Here is a 13,015-nt window from a genome sequence, read left to right on the forward strand (position 1 = left end):
GCGAGACAGGCAGGCAGGTCTCAAGCCTACTGCAGAAGTCGCTCTCAGTGAGTCCATGTCTTAGAGATGCAAGACCAATTTAGACCATTTACAGTGAGATTGGTGCCCGAAACCTATGTCATGCAGGAAGCCAAACTTCGTCGTGAATGGACCCTTTTTAATGGGGGTGTGCTTTTTGAATAAATTTGAAATGGCCTTTTTGAAAAAAGCAGTTGTCTCTCTTTTATTCATCTATTCAACACGTTTGTATTCGATGCACTTACACCAATTTCATTATCAGTGTCTTGATTATCAGGCAAGGGCAAAGTGGAATTGGGGGCAACCCAGAAATAAAAACACTTTAATTTCCTTTATTAGTAGGCTATATTTTTTATACAAGACGACTACTCTCAGATAGAGACGTACAAAAATGTAAACAAGAGTAAAAGTTGGTTTTTCGCAATATTTCACACTATTCTTCCACACGTCCACAGTAAAATCAGAAAGCGCTTCTTGTTATAAAGCCCTTTTTATGTTTTTCGACGATGGCTGAGACTTTGTGACGTATTTGTTAAACGTAAGTTTTCAAATACCCCATGCCAGTGCAACGGAGTTATATTAACAATTTTATGGGATTATTTTTAACTTTACACCCATTCTGCTTGAAACAAGAGTCGCTACCAGGAAATAACAACGAAAAAAGTGGACCCAAAAGGCTTCAGCTGCAAATTATAAACACTATCTGTGATTTTTTTAATAATTAATTAATAAATGTCGTGAACTTACTTTGAAGTAAACAGTGAGCTCCATCTATAACTCATAATTACTTGAACCGCAATTCCCATCGTCAAAATGTGCAAAACTGCGATAAGTGAGGTTATGCAGGTATGCACTTTGTTTTCCAGTTTTTCACACAAAATATATCACAAATTGCGCAAATCATACAACCAGCGACAGTCAGTACTGTCAGTACGTCACAGCAGCTTTCTCCAGCACAATCACTGACTGCAATTCTGTGTTGTGCCATTCCCGTCTCATCATATAATCTATAATTGTTACATGACAAGTAATGTTTCTACCTTCAAAAATACTTGCGTAAATATTTTATTATCCCGTTAGTACACACTTTTAAAGCAGCCACTGGTTATATAGATTAAAATTATAACATTTCCTTTGTTATTGTGTTATTGTTTACATCAGTCAGCTGTTTACTGTCATTTTCTAATGCTACCAATTTAAAAAATGTCCCTGTTATTAAAGCTCAAGGACCATAGAATGAGAGAGAGAACATTTTTTGTTCACATAGACGCTACATATACGTATAAATGTCAGAAAATTCAAATTTTTTATGTCCAAATAGAAATGTCCCGGACTGTAACTTACTGGATGTTTCATCTAACGGAATATTCCAAAACCCACTAGTAGCATCTAAAGTGGAATAAATTTTTGATCCATTTAATTTATTTGTTATTTCGTCAATATTTGGAATTTTATATTTATGATTTTTCAAAATGAATAAATGGATAACTTAAAGTCGAAGCCTAACCAAAGTGGAAATAAAAAGAAGGAATTGGACTAGTTTCGGTATTTATTTATACCATCATCAGCAGTCTATACATGAAAAAAGAGGGTTGTTGTGTAACTAATATTGTGGTTGATAAGAGTACTCACCAAAACATTTTTAAAAAACACAGGATAAAACTACGTAAGAATTTACATTTACGTGTTTTTTAAGAACAAAACAATAAAAATGTTACAAATTATTAAAATTTTTTCAAAAAGAAAGAAGGTTAAATCTTGCCGAGTTGAAAAGTGAAATGTAAAAGGAACTACAAAATGAATGACTTAAAAATTGTTCAATGAAACTCCGCCCTCTAACGGAGAAAGTAAAAGGTTAAAAGAGGGATCTATAAAATATCAAAATTTGGAAAAAACAATTTTGCCAAACTAGAATAATTATAACGAGATTTTGAACATGTTGAAAAGTAAATTGTCGAGTTATGATATATTGAAGAAATTATTTAATAAGGGTTTGTTAAAATTGGTTTGTTCATTCACGCAAGTGGAGTTGTGAAGGGAAAGATGTTTGTAAATTTCCAATATTTCTAGATTGTTGAGTTTGCGGCTTTTGTTGCATATGTGTAACACTTCAAAGTTGTTAAAATTGCAAAAATGTTGGTTATTTAATAGATGGTCCGAAAATTCAGATTTTGTTTTAAAGGGTGGGTTCGTTTTTTCTCGAATTTCTTTCACCATGTATCCTTTATGTTCTAGGACCCTGGTCATGATCTTTCTACCTGTCTGGCCTATATAGAAAGCGTTACAGTCTTCACAAGTTAATTTATAGACTCCTGAGTGGTTACCTATGTTTATTTTGTCTTTGTTTTTTACCAGAGAGGAAGAAAGGTCGTTGCCACGGCTAAAAATCACTTTTATGTCATGTTTTCTAAATAAAGATGTTAGTTTGCTTGAGAATGGACCTATGTATGGTAAAGAATGACAAAAACGGACCTCCTCCCGATTGGAATTTATTAAATGAAAAGTGCGAGAGAATTTAATTTCAAATTTATTAAAGATTTTTTGGATTAAATATGGAGGAAAACCGTTATTGACGCCAATTTGAAAGATGGCGTCTTTCTCCTTTTTGAAGGCTCTTGGGTGGTTTAGAAAACCCACCACCACAGATACTTTGATTCCGTTCGATTCTCACTCACCATATCAATATAAGTTTGCAGCATTCAATTCATTTTTTCATAGACTTTTTAATTTACCCCTGACCCCAAGAGCCTTCAAAAAGGAGAAAGACGCCATCTTTCAAATTGGCGTCAATAACGGTTTTCCTCCATATTTAATCCAAAAAATCTTTAATAAATTTGAAATTAAATTCTCTCGCACTTTTCATTTAATAAATTCCAATCGGGAGGAGGTCCGTTTTTGTCATTCTTTACCATACATAGGTCCATTCTCAAGCAAACTAACATCTTTATTTAGAAAACATGACATAAAAGTGATTTTTAGCCGTGGCAACGACCTTTCTTCCTCTCTGGTAAAAAACAAAGACAAAATCAACATAGGTAACCACTCAGGAGTCTATAAATTAACTTGTGAAGACTGTAACGCTTTCTATATAGGCCAGACAGGTAGAAAGATCATGACCAGGGTCCTAGAACATAAAGGATACATGGTGAAAGAAATTCGAGAAAAAACGAACCCACCCTTTAAAACAAAATCCGAATTTTCGGACCATCTATTAAATAACCAACATTTTTGCAATTTTAACAACTTTGAAGTGTTACACATATGCAACAAAAGCCGCAAACTCAACAATCTTGAAATATTGGAAATTTACAAACATCTTTCCCTTCACAACTCCACTTGCGTGAATGAACAAACCAATTTTAACAAACCCTTATTAAATAATTTCTTCAATATATCATAACTCGACAATTTACTTTTCAACATGTTCCAAATCTCGTTATAATTATTCTAGTTTGGCAAAATTGTTTTTTCCAAATTTTGATATTTTATAGATCCCTCTTTTAACCTTTTACTTTCTCCGTTAGAGGGCGGAGTTTCATTGGACAATTTTTAAGTCATTCATTTTGTAGTTCCTTTTACATTTCACTTTTCAACTCGGCAAGATTTAACCTTCTTTCTTTTTGAAAAAATTTTAATAATTTGTAACATTTTTATTGTTTTGTTCTTAAAAAACACGTAAATGTAAATTCTTACGTAGTTTTATCCTGTGTTTTTTAAAAATGTTTTGGTGAGTACTCTTATCAACCACAATATTAGTTACACAACAACCCTCTTTTTTCATGTATAGACTGCTGATGATGGTATAAATAAATACCAAAACTAGTCCAATTCCTTCTTTTTATTTCCACTTTGGTTAGGCTTCGACTTTAAGTTATCCATTTATTCATTTTGAAAAATTTAACCTAACTTTGAGATGGTCAACTCCCTCAACTTCCCCAAGGAATTTATGATTTTATATTGTTTTATTTAAATTTTGAGGATCTAAGCACACTCTTAAAGAACCATCTTGATTTTTGACTAATACATACGAGTTTACCCATTCAGAAGAACCTTCAACTTTTTTAATTATTTGAGCTTGCTCTAGTTCTTCTAGAGTTTTAAATTTATCTCTTAAAGCAAATGGTACATTTCTGATAGGACAAATAACAGGTTTTGCATTTTCAATTAAATCAAAATGATAAGGTTTATTTATTTTACCGATTCCTTTGAAAACAGTATCATATTTAGAAATAAAGTTTTTGTACTTACTGTTTTGACCATGTTGATTTACATTGATATAAGCAATTTCTTTGTTAAGTTGTAAGATACCAGTTGCAATAGCTGTGCTGAATCCTATAATAGTTTTATTACTATTTGTTTGTTCTACATAAAAGTCAACTGGAAATTTTTGTTTGCGAAATTCCAAACATAATTTACATTTTCCCAAAATCAATATTTTTTCCTTGGTATAAGTTACTATCCTTGGTGTTTTGAATCCTGTTTAACTTAAAATTAAGATGTTTTAATGTATTTAGTGAAATAACATTTGCTTCTGCGCCACTATCAATTTTACATTTAATGAATTTGTTGTCAATTTTTAAGTTGATTACAATAGAATTATTAGAACAATTGTTTTTACAATTTATTGTTTCAACAAAAAAGTATTGTGTATCATCTTCATATTTATTAATTTGTTGAATTTTCTTTTTATTTCTGTCTATTTAATTTACACATGTTCGCAAAATGATTTTTATTTTTACAAAAGGAGCAAATTTTTCCATAAGCTGGACATGCATTTATATTATGTCTGCGACCACAACGCAAACAATTATTTATTATCTTACTCGACTGTACAGTTTTTAGTTTGTATATTACGTCTCGACCGTTTCCTGTAGAGTTCCTAGAATGAACTTGCTTCGACGAGCACGACGCTGATTTCGTGGAAGCGTTTTGACCGTTGCGTTTTGACTCCGATTTTCTCCTGTTTCACCTTTCATTTCATTTAATTGTTTCCTGGCAGCTTCGGTTTGTATGCAGCATTCGACGGCTTTATCCAACGTTAGCACTGTCCCGTCCTTTTCAAGTAATTTTTCCCTTACTGATTCATCCCTTATTCCAGTAATGAGCATTGTCTTGATTAAGTCATCTTGTAAATTTCCTAATTCACATTCCTTTGCTTTATTTTTCAAGTCAGTTACAATTGTTCGATTGTTTCATTGCCTTGCCTCGCTGAGGAGAATTTGTATCTGCAATACGTTAAGTTCTTCTTCGGAACGAAGTAATCTTCAAACTTCTGTTTTAAAATTGCAAATTTGTCCTTTTCTTCGTCAGTAAATTCGAATGAGTTATATATTTCTATGCATTCTTCACCCAAAGAATAGAGAAGTTGTGCACATTGGACTTTTTCTTCTTTTTTTTCAATTCGGTGGCTGTGGAATAAATTTCGAATTTTTGTATCCACCTCTTCCAGTTTTCTGAATGATTGCCGGTTAATTGAAGCGGTGATAACTTGCTAGGCTCCATTTTTCGCTTGTATTATTTCTTTATTTGCTCTTCTATTTGTTATTGTCTCGAATTTCTGACTGCGCCATGTTATGCTGGAGAGCAGGATCAGGATCGAGGTACGTCGATACAACACCAGAGTCAGCTCAAGACTCGAGGTTATTATGTACAAATATACTATGCAACCCAACATACACATGTATAACACTTATAATGTACCATTACTAAACCACAGGAAAATCCATGAAATCGATCCGAGAAAGGAATTGGAACGAAAACTCAGTAAAAAATGGGGCGAAAACGTCGTTATTGAATGGTGTGGCTTATTCGTTGATAAAGAAGTCTTTTTTGGGGAGCGTCGCTAGACGGCATCATTAATAATGAAGAAATGTAGGTTGAACTAAAATGTCCTTACGCTGCTTATATCGGGTGATTCAAAATTGTGTGGCATAATTTTAACCACGAATACTCATCTACAAATGAAAATAGATAGGATAGTATTTACTGGCCTACCCCAAAAAATAGAAAAATTACAGCTTTGCAAAAATTTGTATGGAAAAATGTTTTTTCTTAAATATTTTTGTTATCGTTTATCCGATAATTATGAAATTTCGCATGTCAAGAGACTCGAAGACGCTCTTTGATATGGTGTAAAGGTAAATCTTTTAAAAGTTATACATTTTCGGAGACAAGGAGGCCCTTCCATTATTGGGTCATAACTCAAATTTTCGGCCTATTAACACGTATTTTTGATGCCAAAAATCAAAAGCCCAATCATTGTTTAATAAAAAAGGTACTCTTGCTTCATATCGCCAAAATGTACCGGTCTCAAGTTATTTGGGTTTAAACTAAACTCTACACTGCACTGCAAAATCAAAAAGTATGAATTTTGAGCGTACCATTACCTTGGAAACAGTCCACTACGAAAGACATAGCTGTCAATGCTGTCAATTTCATTTAATCCAAAGTAAAATGTGATTAATTCGCGATGATAATAGTTAAAGACACGATTATGTGTTGGAAGAAACAATGCATGAGCTTGCGTTAGCCATCCCGGTGTCACAAATTGATCTAAGACCACACCACAAATTTTCACACCGAAAACGATTTTCCATCCAAATTGTTGTTTGTTCTTCGTATTTCAATACTTGCATTATAAAACTACAAAACCAAATGAAACATTAAAACGTTCAGACCAAGAAGATAACCTCAACTGTAACAAATTATAAAATAAAACCTTATCAACCATTGGTAGTAGCATATGGTAATTTTTGCTTTAATAGGAAGTTATTTTTGTTCCACAGGTTGTTGAAAAAGAATTAACGCACTGTTTAAAAATTATTTACATTATTTTAAATTACAAGAACGTCAAGAAGAAGTAGCATCACTAGTAGCACAACTGCAACAAATGCCGCTAGATGGCGTTTGTTCTGTTTTTCGTAAACCGCTGGTGGTGTTTCGTACAGCGCGAAAAACAATAAAAATTATACTTATTTTTACCGTCTTGTTTAAATGATTTATTACATGTCTACCGGTTATGATTCATATATTATATTATATATACTCTTTGGTTTTAGAAAAAATTGTAGAACAATTAAAAAATGTTAAATTGTGTTTATACTCATCAATGGTGAAACTCTTTTTCATTATGTTGAAATTTTTTATAGCCCTGAAAAGGGCATTTGAACGAAACAAACAACAACTAAACTACTCAATCCAGGTACTGCTGAAAATGGCCACCATTGGCTTCCAAACATGCTCGAACACTTTTCAAAAAATTTCGGTGAACCCGTTCCAATGTAGCAGGTGAATTTTTCCTTTCGGTTGTTATTCTATTGACACGCGCCATTAGATCTTCGAGGTTTTCTACTTGAGTTTTGTACACCTCCTGTTTGATAGTTCCCCACACGTAAAAATCCAAAGGATTTAAATCGGGACTTCTTGGGGGCCAGAAATGCGGAGCCTCATTTCCTCTTCCGATCCATCTTCCAGCAAAGTGTTGCTGCAACCACTGGCGAACGTCAACAGCAAAATGTGGTGGTGCACCAACCTGCATAAACCACATACCAACTCTGTCGGCGAGTGGCAGATCCTCAAGGAGCTCTGGCAGGTGATTTTCTAAGAAACTTAAATATTCTTGCCCAGTAAGGATATCGGGCAATCTCCATGGGCCTAATAAATGGTTCCCAAGAAAACCCATCCAATAGTTTATTCGAAAATTTTGCTGAGTGTGATTTACAAACACAGCGTGCGGATTTGCATCTGCCCAGACGTGCATGTTCCTCATATTTAGTACGCCTTTTCTATGAAAACACGATTCATCTGTAAACAAAATGCGGGAGGAAAACGAAGGATCTTGCTGATGGTTTTCCAAAATCCATCGACAAAAAATTCTTCTTTTCTCCAGATCTTCGGAAAGAAGTTCTTGTACTTTAACTCGATGAAAAGGATGCAAATTTTGTTCATGAAGAATTCTCCACACAGTGGCCTGAGAAACATTTTCTGCTCGGCTTATTTCGCGTGTGCTAAGTGTTGGATTTTCTTCCACCTGATTTAGAACGCGCTCTTCTAATTGCGGTGTTCTAACCGCTCTGGGCCTTCCACCATTTCTATTTCTTCGGCGAAACGATCCACTTTCTCGCAGTCTTTGGTGTATGCTGAGAATAAACCCTCTAGAAGGTGCTCTTCTATTAGGTGAAGTTCGATGTAACGCCTTCTGGTAGCAGCCGCATTGCCGTTACAGCTTCCATGAAGATAATGGATATCGGCCATTTCGGCATTACTAAACCTTCGATTCATTGTTATAAACAAAGTTAAAATAAAAAAACTTCGCAATAAACTGAAACCAGTGAAAGTAACAATTGCAAGTTTAAACAACAATTATTTATTGTCATAGATACGCAGAGCTCACTTTGTTTTTTTGAAGGGCAATAAAAACCTGGATCATTTTTTAACTAAGTATTTAGACTAACATTATGGGGTAAACAGAGCATCATTTTTAAAAAGTAAATAAATATTTTTTAAACCTGACTTTATTATTCAAATTTTTATTGTTTTTCGCGCTGTACGAAACACTGCCAGCGCTTTACGAAAAACAGCACAAACACCATCTAGCGGCATTTATTGCAGTTGTGCTACTAGTGATGCTACTTCTTCTTGACGTTCTTGTAATTTAAAATAATGTAAATAATTTTTAAACAGTGCGTTAATTCTTTTTCAACAACCTATGGAACAAAAGTAACTTCCTATTAAAGCAAAAATTACCATATGCTACTACCAATGGTTGATAAGGTTTTATTTTATAATTTGTTACAGTTGAGGTTATCTTCTTGGTCTGAACGTTTTAATGTTTCATTTGGTTTTGTAGTTTTATAATGCAAGTATTGAAATACGAAGAACAAACAATTTGGATGGAAAATCGTTTTCGATGTGAAAATTTGTGGTGTGGTCTTAGATCAATTTGTGACACCGGGATGGCTAACGCAAGCTCGTGCATAGTTTCTTCCAACACATAATCGTGTCTTTAACTATTATCATCGCGAATTAATCACATTTTACTTTGGATTAAATGAAATTGACAGCATTGACAGCTGTGTCATTCGTAGTGGACTGTTTCCAAGGTATGGTACGCTCAAAATTCATACTTTTTGATTTTGCAGTGCAGTGTAGAGTTTAGTTTAAACCCAAATAACTTGAGACCGGTACATTTTGGCGATATGAAGCAAGAGTACCTTTTTTATTAAACAATGATTGGGCTTTTGATTTTTGGCAACAAAAATACGTGTTAATAGGCCGAAAATTTGAGTTATGACCCAAAAAATGGAAGGGCCCCCTTGTCTCCGAAAATGTATAACTTTTAAAAGATTTACCTTTACACCGTATCAAAGAGCGTCTTCGAGTCTCTTGACATGCGAAATTTCATAATTATCGGATAAACGATAACAAAAATATTTAAGAAAAAACATTTTTCCATACAAATTTTTGCAAAGCTGTAATTTTTCTATTTTTTGGGTAGGCCAGTAAATACAAATATAATTACAAAAATATATATACATAAAATAAAATATATATATAAAATTTTATTGGCGACTCGTTGAATTAATTCACGTAGAGCTCCGTCTTTCAAAAATTAACATTTTCTGCTTTTCAATAAAATAAAATTTTATTATCTTTTATAACCATATTTTATGTCTTTTGTTTGAGAGGAATTAAAATGTTATATGTCCGGAACCTGATTAAAATGTTGTAACAGTGAAGGCACCAGGAGAAGGTGTTCATTCTTTGCTAGGTGGCAGAGGTATTAACCGTCACCCGTCAAGTAAAAGTTGACAAGTAGTGAGCATGCAGTAGGTACCACACTGCTAAGAATTATTGTAAGTGAGCTTTGATTGACGGATGTCGGTAACCTAGTCTTTCTGATTTTGGTCCGTTATGACTGGTTTTTCGCCAGCCAGAAATTACCCACACTTGGACGACCGATCCAGATCTACAAGATCCTCTCGGTCATCGTCTGGTTTTCTTGAATTGCAAAGTTCTTCCGAAATTTTCGAACTCCCTCAAAATTTGACAGTTTGTCAATTGAATATACACTGCTCAACAATTGAAGTGGATATTAACTAATTTTTGGAAATTTGCACTTAAATATTTGTGAAATAAATAGCAATATATACTGACGATAAACACTATTTGGAAAGCTCTTTTTGCATTTAGTTTTCTTTTCTTTTCCGTGCCCTTTTTTGTTTAATGATAAGATATAGGCTTGTCGATGCAAAATCAAAAACTGCAGTGGGTTTAAAGTAATCGTACAGGCTTTTGGTATTGTTGGTGATTATCCGAAAACGCTGTATTTGTATTCCCATTATGCCTTTACAAAGGTTACACTCCGTACAATTGGAACAACTGGTGCGTTGGACAAATGAGGGCTTCTCCCAAGAAGAAGTCGCTAGGCGTCTGAATGTGTCGCAGAGTGTCGTAAGTCGAGCATGGACTCGTTATCTTGCGACTGGTACTCCAGCGTACGGTCATGAGGGAGGACGAGAACGAGCCATAACTAGAGCTCAAGACCGTTTTATTGTCCTGACTGCAAGACAAAATCCGACATTCACGGCTTCCAGAATTAACAGTCGTTTTAGACAAGCTTCTGGCAGAACAATTTTTAGCCAGACTATTAGAAGAAGGTTGCATGCAGCTCATTTGAGGGCTAGAAGACGCGCTACACACCCTCGGCTTACGGCGGAGCAGCGTGCATCCAGATATCGTGATGGCTCCAACCACACTTTCACACTTTTTGGTGGCGAATCAGTGCGTGTGGGGAGGCGTATGTTTTAATAGCGGCACTGACCTATTGGTCTTGATTAATGAAACAATGATTGCTGAGCGTTATCGAGATAGAGTAATAGAACCAATAATTGTACCATTTTTTGGTGCAATAGACGAAAGATTCGTCTTTATTGATGATAATGCCCGCCCTCATCGCGCCAGAATTGTGAATGAGCGCATAGAACATCATGGCATTACACGAGTGGCCACCCTGTTCGCCTGACATGAACTGCATTGAACATGTTTGGGCCGAAATGTCTAGGCGTTTAAACCAGCTCCAGCAGCCTCCTGAAACGTTACAAGAACTGGCTAATGCATTGCAAGACATTTGGGGGCGATACCTCAAGATTTTATTAATAATTTAATAATGAGTCTCTCCAATCGTGTAAGAGCCCTGCTGAGAGCCAGGGGGGGACCTACACGGTACTAAGTTTTTTTAAGGAAGGGTGTAAAATTTGACTTTGAGAACTTTTAAGTTTTGTTAGGTTTTATTCATATTCTGTTTTACCTTTACTTCTGGTATTTCACGGACAATTTTCTTCAGTTTTTAATTATGTGTGTGAGTGAGTATTAATTTATTTACTGTGATAGTGTTTTTTATATAATATACACCGAAGTACCAAAATTTAGAATATTTCCCAATATCCACTTCAATTGTTGAGCAGTGTAGAAGGAATTTCAAAGGATAAGTATACTTTCTTGTCGAAAATGGCTCTAAGGGAACGAATAAATTTTATCGTTCAAGTGTGATTCTTATCGAAAATGGCTCTAATGGAACAAATAGATGTCTATCGTTCGTCAAGAAAACCATACTTCGTCAGAAATAGATCTTTTTCCCTGTCGACAAATTCCTGGTTACACCTCGGTGAATTTCATTAACAGTGCTTCTTACGGTTGTGCAACATATGGTAAATCGAATTTCGAAGACTACCAGTCCATCGCCAGGACACAGGAAAACAACATCTTTCTTCCCACTGTCAAAATTGCTGGAATTTTTATTATTACCGTTAATAAACCCCTTAATGACCAATGGCCTGAAAATCTGAAAATCCAGCTCTTTACATTGGCGATTTCAATGGTCATCACAATTTGTGGTCTTATGCGGAGAACGACAGGAATGGCCTTGCTCTTGTTTCATGGATGGAACTAAATAAGTTTCATTTGGTTTTTGACGGTAAAACTAGAAAAAGTTTCTATTCGGCCAGATGGAAGAAGGACTATAATCCCGATTTATGCTTTGTTACAATAATACAATGAAGTACCATTACAAGCATCACGAGATGTACAGTCCATTCCATCAGCTTATCCCGGTAAGTCATAAAAATTTTTGATCAAAATTCAATCTACGACGTATAGGTTCGTGTGAATTTGACATTTGACAGAACAACAGACAAAACAGCAAAAAAAATTAAAAATTTTCTGTATGAATTGCTAAAATATTTCTTGCTATTGTCATGTTTGGTACAATCAATCAAGCACGTTGTCGGGATACTATTTTAATTTCATAGCTACTGAAATGAGGTGCTTGAGGTTAGTGACCTCGGACTAACTGTTGGGGATGAAATTCTTCAGTTTAAATGTTTACCTTATCAGGATATGACTTTTTCATTTTCCATTTTTGTGTGTTTACATTACGATTTTTTTTAGAATAATTTTTTTTTCAAAACCACATTTTCAAACATTTTTTTATTTGTTGCATTGTTAAAAACGATATATGGATGAGATTGAATCCAACCACCCGGTATAGTTACTACTTTAAAATCGTAAGAATTATTGTATTGTAACTTATGCAGGTATCATTTTAATTGTTTATAATATAAGTAATAATAAATTTTAAATAAATATTTAGATTTGTTTTTGTAAAAAAGTTAAATTTATGCAGATTGCTAACAACTCAGTAGGTGGAGATTCTCTTACTTTTAGTGTTTATGAAATATTAATCATTATTCATTACAAACAGTGGTATAGGATATGTAGTTCAACTTACGCTTCCGAGTTAGTACTTTTTTACTTGAAAGGTTGGCGACAACATCTCTACGAAGAAATGTCTAATACTACACTTGACGAACAAGCACCGTCTTTGTTATTCTCGTTAGCTAAAAGAGGATAGAAAGTGTGACATGCTTAATACGGTACGTTCTATCTTTGTCGCATGCCTTTTCGCAGTATAAAAGAAGATAGCAATATGGACGTATTT

General features: G+C 34.4%; 2 long non-coding RNA genes across 2 annotated transcripts; both read right to left on the reverse strand.

The window, feature by feature from the left end:
- Positions 1-330: 330 nt before the first annotated feature.
- On the reverse strand, positions 331-1,293 carry LOC135266789 (uncharacterized). Its single transcript, XR_010334940.1, has 3 exons — positions 1,075-1,293; positions 766-1,025; positions 331-701 (listed from the first exon to the last, which is right to left on the reverse strand). It is a non-coding gene; the product is annotated as an uncharacterized LOC135266789 (long non-coding RNA).
- A 9,738-nt stretch (positions 1,294-11,031) lies between these two features.
- LOC135266730 (uncharacterized) lies at positions 11,032-12,299 on the reverse strand. Its single transcript, XR_010334898.1, has 3 exons — positions 12,081-12,299; positions 11,711-12,035; positions 11,032-11,655 (listed from the first exon to the last, which is right to left on the reverse strand). It is a non-coding gene; the product is annotated as an uncharacterized LOC135266730 (long non-coding RNA).
- Positions 12,300-13,015: the final 716 nt, after the last annotated feature.

This window comes from Tribolium castaneum, chromosome 7, assembly GCF_031307605.1.
Source record: "Tribolium castaneum strain GA2 chromosome 7, icTriCast1.1, whole genome shotgun sequence".
Classification (NCBI taxonomy): Eukaryota; Metazoa; Arthropoda; class Insecta; order Coleoptera; family Tenebrionidae; genus Tribolium; species Tribolium castaneum.